This window comes from Nothoprocta perdicaria, unplaced genomic scaffold, assembly GCF_003342845.1.
Source record: "Nothoprocta perdicaria isolate Ctin4 unplaced genomic scaffold, notPer1 scaffold_323, whole genome shotgun sequence".
NCBI classification, from domain to species: Eukaryota; Metazoa; Chordata; class Aves; order Tinamiformes; family Tinamidae; genus Nothoprocta; species Nothoprocta perdicaria.
Genome location: NW_020455559.1, coordinates 436,734 through 445,127, shown reverse-complemented (window position 1 = coordinate 445,127; position 8,394 = coordinate 436,734). Strand labels below are relative to the sequence as shown.

The following is an 8,394-nucleotide window of genomic DNA, read 5'->3' as shown; positions in this document are numbered from 1 at the left end:
GATATAAGATCTGTGGAAAGCATTTCATTTTCTTATCCAAATTAAGACTTTTTTGGGGGATTGATTATCTTGCTAAATATTTGCTGCTGAAAACAAACTGAGCTGCTCCTGGTGGGGACTGCGAAGGGAGCGACGGTTGCTCAATTATTTACAGACTTGCTTGGCTAGCTGAGTGTGCGCCAGGAATGCAAAGGGAGCCGTCACCCGGAATCTCGACGGAGATTTTTCACCGGGAGTAAAAAGTGAGCAATGACAAGGGGGAATGTTCTCTTAAGTCAAAATGCTAAAACTTTCCCAGTGATAAATTGAGCTGTCACCAGAGCTTGATTATCACATCCAGAGCACGCCTTCCCTCAATCTATCCCCCAAACTCCTTGAGTTTGCAGACAGGGAGCATATATTGGTCTGGCACGGATCTCTGAGGTCAGCAGGTGCAATTGGTTGCAATGACCAGCAGTGCGGTCAGAATCACCATTAATAAAGGCACTAGCTTTGTCATAACTTAGCTTGTAGGGCTTTTAATGGCTTATATTGAGTTGGGTGTACTGGGCATTCAGCGGTGCTGCTTCTTCATCGTCCTGTTTGCCCTGATCTTTCAGGGACCTTTGGAGCTCACAGGTCTCAACAGCTCATAGCAATTAAAAATCGATTCATAAGTTGGGCATCGATGATACAAATTGTCACATTTCCTAAGCTTTGTCTCAAGGAAGTGCAGTAAAAACCCATACAATTGACTTGCAAGTGGAGGAAAAAATTCACCTATTTTTCAAAATGGTAGAATTTGGCAGTAGTAGCTATTAATAAGGTCTGAAATATGGGTTGCTCTTTAGGGAAGCTAAAATATCAATGAAAAGCTATGTAGCCAAGCAGAACTAGCAATACAAATGGTTTTATACAGAGATATATATCAAAAAGAAAAGGAATCCTTGCAGTGGCATTGCATATCTCGCTGGTTGCAGAGGCTAAATCTGTCATAAAAGATCTAGAAAATCGTAGACGGGTGGAAATTGCCTATTTAGCAAGAAGCAGGATAATGTCATCTTCCTTTAATAACAAAATGTGAATTGTTATTAAAAAACTCCATTTTAAAATATTTTCCTGGTTAAGGTGTTTTTTTATTTTGTGTGCCATACCTGAGAAAGAAGGTGACCTGTTTGGTACCTTTTATAGACGGCCCAACTGAAAAGAGGGTCATCTACCACGTATATGGTGATATGCATCATCAGAACATTTCCCTCTAGCTGAGTTACTCCACCAGGTTCTAGTTAAAAAAAAATAATACAATTAAAGAGATAGTAATGGAGAATGTAATTCAGCACTTGCTATATTTAGAGATATTAGATATTTAGATATTTAGATATTTAGAGTTTAGCCACAGCCATGTCTATGCCTCCTCACAGAGTCAGATCTGACCTGTGGGTTGACTTCCTGACCTGATCTCAGATCTGTTTCATCACAGTGAACCTACCTGGCAGTCACTGGCCTGTGTCTCTCCCTAATTACTTTTACCAGACCTGATCCTGACCAACCCACAGTTCTTGACCTCCAAACTGCCTCATTACCACAAACTTGCTGGATGAGCTGGACATGGCCATAATCACTTGTCCTGCCCTCCTTGGCTTGTCCTGTCCTTGTAGAATGGTCCCTGGCTGGAAAGGCTTCTGCTCAAGTTCCAGCTCCTTGGTCCTTAGGGCTCTTGCTGCTCCCTGACGGCCAGTTGTTGTCACTGGACTACTTGCAGCTATAAGCTGGTGGGGGATGAGATGTTGCAAATGGGAGTCCTGCTACTAGCGTGTCTTCATCTCTGCTGCCCATCTTTTATCCTCTGATATTGGTCAAGACCTAGAGCAGCAGCTCCTGCCTGTAGGTATTGTCATGCTCCTATGCAAGGTGAAAAACAAAAGGTTTTTATTTGTTTTTGTTTGTTTGTTTTTCATCAGAGGTCCTGGGAAGGGCAGATGGAGAAGGCCGCCCTTCTCCAGACTGCTTTGGCCGGTCTGGAGCAGGACCCGTGCTTGGAGGACTAGGCAGGATGGCTGATGGACACATAGGGGCCACAGATGCTTGTCCTCAGGGTTGCCAGGCACTCTGAAGCTGCTCCATGGAACTTACAGTGACTTAAGTGTAATGTTGTCTAGTGCTTGCATTCTTGTGGTCATGCAGATGTAGTCTTATCACCAGCACTAGCACTTCTCCATCCTTCTGTTGCAAGAAGAAAAGGTCGTACTGTAGAAAATCTCTGCAGTAACTGTCCCTATAGCTCTTATGACAACCCTGTTGCCTTTTCTCAAACTTCCTGCTGTTTGCTGTGTGGATGAGCGAGCGATCATGTCCCTTGGCTGCCCCTGCCCTGGACATCTTTTGCTGCTCCACAACAGGCTCTCACATCTGCTGTTTTTGCTACTGGGGAGAAAAGTGGAGTAACAGTGGCATCGAGTGGACATGTATGGAAAAGAACAGTTAAAATAGTGTGCAAAGCAATGCTCCATTGAGAACAAATGGGAAAAAAAAGACTCCCTACATTCTGTGGTCAGAGCAGCCCACAGCATCATCTGGTACGAGTCATCGTCCAGCCCTAAATGGGAGATCAGCCCGGGGACCTTGAAGGACCCTTTGTCCAACACAGCTCAGGTGTATCAAGGACGGGAAGGGAAGGGAAGGGAAGGGAAGGGAAGGGAAGGGAAGGGAAGGGAAGGGAAGGGAAGGGAAGGGAAGGGAAGGGAAGAAAAATGGGAAGTTTGCCTTCTCTTGACACAGCCCTGTCTACTGAGATCCCTCTCAGTAGCAACTACAGAAACAGACCCAGCAAAACAGAGAAGCCTTCCAGCCCCAACATGGACTATTTGTTGTCCCTTATCTTTTCACAAGTCCTGGCAGGACACAGCATCTTGTGGTTTCTTGAACCTTTCCAGGGAGCCATGAGAGCTACTGTGGACTGCAGGCATCTCTTGATAGCGTCCTTGACATCAATACTTTAAATACATCAACCCCACAACTCCTTGTCCTCCAGGGCCATTTCATTCACCAGTTCTGTGTTCCTGACCTGCAAGCAGGGGTTTTGATGTGGTTGGTCTGGATGTGCTGATGAAAAGCTGTTTGACTTTCAGAGGATCTTCAACACCCTGGGAGTGTTTGCTTGCTCTTCGCTTGTTTTTGGAAGAAAAGAAATGTATTTCTCCATCTTCACTATTTTCCGGTTTAAGTCCACTGTGCAGCAAAAATAGGGGCAGTTTCCTTGTTACTTTTAACTGTTTTTCTGGTTACTCTTAGCAGTTTTGCCCTTCTAATTTCTACTGGACTGAGTCAATTATTTCGTTCTGTCTGAAAATAGATGTGCATATAAATAAATACAGATATATACACACACATGTTCAATTTCCATATGGGTATCTTAAAGCCATGCCCCTGTTCCTTAACGAGGGCAGACCCCACTAAGCCAGTGCCAGGAAAGCATAAAGGAACTACTTTGAGAACACAAAGGGGAGACCCTCAGAGTCCAAGCTGTAGAGCTGGAGGGATTATTTGCAGACATCTTAACAAGTGGTTGCACTAAAAGGACAAGGGCTGCAAAGGTCAGAAACGGCAGGCTTGATCCTTTCAGGTAGAGCTCATTTAGGGCAGGTTAACAGCCTAGATCTGCAGTCAGCTTAGTCCTGCTTTCTGGCTAAACCACATCAGAGAAGCCCCCTCCCTCCCCTTTTCTTTTCTGCTCTTTGTACCATATCTCTCTTAATTTGTATTCTTTCCTCCAATAAAATGGGTATCACTCAGGAAATCACTCAGGAAACATGAATCAAAGCCAAAGCCCAGCTCAAGGCACTAGCAGGTGTCACTTATGATGTATTTCGCCTCTCGCCTGTTGTGCATCTGCATTGCAAACCACTCGAGGCACAGATAATCATTTGTTTTATTGCCAGCCGTAAAATAACTCCACCGTTTCAGCAAAATAACTCCACAACAGCAACCACTGACTCCTGCTTGCAGGGTGAGAGCAGACACGTCCCTCACGTCCCTCTGGCAGCTGGGACTGAGAACTTGCCACCTTTTTTCTCTCGATTCTTGCTTTGTTAATTTTCCTCCCCAGCGGAGGAAAAAATAAACTAAGAAATTATTTTTTATAACTAAAAATTATAACTCATAAATAAAGGAGTAAATCCGCCTTCGGAGGGTGATCCCTCTGTGGGAGCTTCGGGACCAGGTCCACGTTGTCCCCCTGGTCTGGACGGGTGGGACGGGCTGCGTCCTACCCCTCTTTTCCCTCCGGCTTCGCTGTCCTTCCGCCCTTGCCTCCTCTCTACGCTTCTCCCTGCTACTGGAGAGCCCCGGCCACCGCCTCCATCCCCATGGAAACCCCTTCCCTGCTGGGCCTCCCGGGGATATCCGCCTCCACGGGAAGGGCAGGCCGAGAGGGGACAAAGGCAGGCCAGGAACGCGGGGCGAAAGGGGAGACCCCAAGAAAAGGGGCCAATCCGGGTCGAAAAGGGGATTTTGAGGCTTGGTGGGCGCCCCAAACTGCAAGGAAACAGCCCAAAGAGACTTTTTGCGGAGTTGCGGCCTTCCCGGCAAATCGTGGAGCGCTCAACTTTGTGGGGCAGAGCGAGGCCTGCACCGGTAACGCTGGGGAAGCTGAAGCGCGGGAGACTTCTGAGCTGGATGGGAAGCGTCCCAAGATTATGTGGGATTTTGCAGCAGGAAAAAGAAAATGTGTTGCGGCAAAGAGAGCAGAGAAGAAGGCGGCAAGATGTGGGAGCAGCAGATCTCGGAGCGGCACGGAGGTGAATGCACTACACGGCATGAGTGTAAGTGGTAGCATTTGGCTCGTGGGGCAAATCCTGTGATTAGTTTGTAAACAAAACAAAAGACAAAATTGGAAGTACTGAGCTTAAAACGAGCCTGGGAGATACTGAGCTTAAAACAAGCAGCAGGACGCTGGCAGAGCTCGAGCGAGCGGCTGGCGTGGAAGCGCCCGCTGCGGCGTGCCAAGGGGCTCTGTGGGCATCAGCGCCATGCCCTGCTCTGGATGAGGCCATGGCAATTAGTGGCGTGTTGAGAAACCAGGCACTTTGCTGATTTCTGCACCTATCCTGTCCCAAAACAGCCAGGTATCCATGATAAACTGAGGCACGATATTCCTACCCCCATATCGGGAGCAGAGCACAGAGGGAGGGTAGGAGATCTGCTGCGAATAAGTCATTTTTATGGTTAAAGTACTGCTTTTTAAAGTTGAAAATAACGCGATCTTTTGTAGAATTAAGCAGGTCTGCTTTGCTCAGAAGAAAGGATGGGCCCCAGCTGTCCAGGAGCAGCCGTGTCCCTGCTAGAATCTGCCCTGGATATACTGATCATAAATGGTTCTGTCCCACCAGAGACATAATCTTCATTAAACCTAAAAGCCGTTTCGGGGTATCACAGTATTAGTAATATGCAGAGCTTGCTGATACCAGTTTGTTGTAAATCATAAAAATCAGGGGCTGTTTCATTGCTTCAAATCAAAGCGTTGTTGGTATAGAGTGGGGAGAGAAGGCATTTCAGAAATAACATCTTTCTGAAGTTTACGTAAGAAGTTTGGGTATATTTGTACATGTTCACATGAAAGATTGGTGTCTTCTCTGCTATTTTGGATGCCCTGTAATGTGTCTCTTTCAAAGGCCTAGGAGACACTTTTCCAACAGCATTAGGGCCACAGCATTTTCCCCGTAAAAGCATTTTCCCAGATGGCATGCTATTATTGCCTCTAACGATGTAATATTAAGTTTAGGAAAGTCCTTGAAAAGAGATAAAGAGGGCAGTTATATCCTTAGATTTGGTAGAGCTTTCCAGGCCTGAGGTTTGGAAGGTCCCATCTCCTTTACACACAGGAGAACGGTACTACCAAGTGGAAGAAACTTCTTCTGCCTAAGACCTGTCTTGGTCTTTGCCTGCTGGTATAGCTTAAACAAGCTCAATAGTAAATGAGCTCTACACAGGCTGTTTTGTTGCTTTCCAATGGCTTCAGCTCCATGTACAGTATTGATTGTATTTTGAGTGAGCAAATAAGAGTTGAAATTAGATTCTTCACATAGGCTGGAACAGTTATGTCAAGCTGATAGGGAAGGGGCTTGAATCAGAGTAGATCTCACTGTCATTAGCTTTCCTTGAAGAGCTTGGTGGTCGTGTGGCATCAGAGCTGATTCCTGGCCGTCTCGGGTGCTGCTACAGGCATAGCTGAAGCTACTCCATTTTAGGTGTACAAAATAAATAGCAGAGCCTTTCCTCGACCTTGCCCTTGTCTTGGTAACGTCTTGGACACCCAACCTTGGATGTCTGTCTTTCCGGAAGGCATTTTAGGGGATGCCAGATTAGAAGAGGCTGGAGGTCATGTCCTCATCCTCTCCTTGTAAATCCACCCATGCTGGGTGCTCCCTGGCTTAAAGCTTTCTCTTTCTTCTCTTGGTGCCTGCATGTTCAACATCCCCATCTGGGACAAATTGCTGAGGTCTGGTGATGTGACAATGCAGATGTGCACCCTCCATGATAGGTGCCATTGATCTGTATTTGAGCTGTAAATGCCCAGGTAGTGCAACTCATTATCTGCAATTGGTCTTAATTGTATCTAGTCCATTAGAAAGACAGGAAGAAGGGTTATTGGGACACCACAACACTAAAATCAGTGTTCAACAGACAACTGATATTGGTTCCCTAGGTTTTTCAAGGTTGTGTTACAGTGCTGTACCAGCACTACAGCTCATTCATACAATAATTTATTTTAAGGATTATCAGTTTATTAGCTATCTCTTGCAGCAGGAGGGAATTTGTCTGGGGGAAAAAGAGCCCCTGCCTTGGTTTCCACCACTTGCAGCAGTGTTTTAGATTCCCCCAAGAAAAGAAGAATAAAGAAGAAAAAAAACAAACCCACTGATTCTACTTCATGCGAGCCCCAGCTATGTTCTGCAGTGTCCCGATTGCCCTTTTAGACCATGAAAAATGCTACTCAAGACCATTTTAAGCCTTTCCAAAGACCCCAAAGCATAAGCAAAGGGGAAAACAAGTGGTTTGCTTTTGCATTGGATGAGCTGAGGTTGTCGCTGCTGTGCATGCCTCTTCTCTGCAGCACCTTGTGATTTCACAACCCAATTCCTCTGTAATTAAGACGTTTGGGAGTAAATGATACTCTAGACACCATGCAGTTTAGAAATGCAAAATGTGGTTTGCCACAGCAGAGAGTCATATGCAAAATTTGATTAATTACCTAATAACACAGAGAATTTAAATGGATATTTCCAATTGCTTTGATGATTTTTATTTTTTTTTCCTAATAGAAAATGCCCTTAGAGTAAAGCCTTGATTGACAGTTCTCTTAAAAGGAAACATTATGACTGCTTTTGCTTTATGTCTCTGCTAAACACACAGGTAGCTGCATCTTTTCTTGTGACAAACCAAGCCTTCCTCGTCACTGACAGAGCTAAATCCTCTTTCATCTTTATCTTTCTTGGCTTTTGCACCGAGGATGCTGTGATGATGCTGTGGGAAATACTGTAATTTCCTCTACTCCAGGATTTAGCTCTGTCCTCGACTGAGCTAGAGATGCTGCAGAGAGCTTGCCAAAGATACAGATGATAATCCCACATCCAGGTTTTTGCTGCATCCCTGCAGCTGAGGGAGATATGGATCATGCCCAGAATTATTGCCTGCCCCTGTGGAAGGAGGGGATGCCGCGGGGAGTCGATTTGCAGGGAGATGGATCTTGGCACCAGGTTTTCGCAGTGCCTCCGCGTCGTGCAGCAAAAGCAGGATACCAAGATCCTCCCGCAGTGATGCGGGGGAATACGGGATTTTTCAGTTCTGGAGCGGATGCTGCATCCATGGTGAGGTCTCTGTGGCGCAATGGACGAGCGCGCTGGACTTCTAATCCAGAGGTTCCGGGTTCGAGTCCCGGCAGAGATGATCTCCAGGCAGGTGTCTCTTTTCTTTTATGTGCATCTGATGTAGATCCTTATCTATTACATTTCTAACACCTCAGAGGGCTGGAGGAGGAAGACAGTGACTTTTCATGACACACTGTCTGATGCTGACTCTCAGAACGGTCGTGTACACCCTTCCTAGGTGAATCATATTCCCCTTCTCTCAGTCGCAGAATCACACAGAATCACAGAATGGTTGAGATTGGAAGGGACCTCTGGAGATCATCTAGTCCAACCCCCTTGCTCAAGCGGGGACACCTAGAGCATGGGGCATAGGATCACATCCAGGTGGGTTTTGAAGACCTCCAGAGAAGGGGAATCCACAACCTCCCTGGGCAGCCTGTTGCAGGGCTCTGTCACCCTCACAATAAAGTTCTTCCTCATGGAGATGAAATTTCTGTGTTTCAATTTGTACTCATTACCCTTGTCCTGTCATTGGCCACCACCGAGAAGA

The 8,394-nt window shown here is 46.1% G+C and overlaps 1 non-coding gene across 1 annotated transcript; it reads left to right on the top strand.

Moving 5' to 3' along the window:
* Positions 1 to 7,849: 7,849 nt before the first annotated feature.
* On the top strand, positions 7,850 to 7,923 carry TRNAR-UCU. Its single transcript has one exon. It is a non-coding gene; the product is annotated as a tRNA-Arg (tRNA).
* The last annotated feature ends 471 nt before the right edge of the window (positions 7,924 to 8,394 follow it).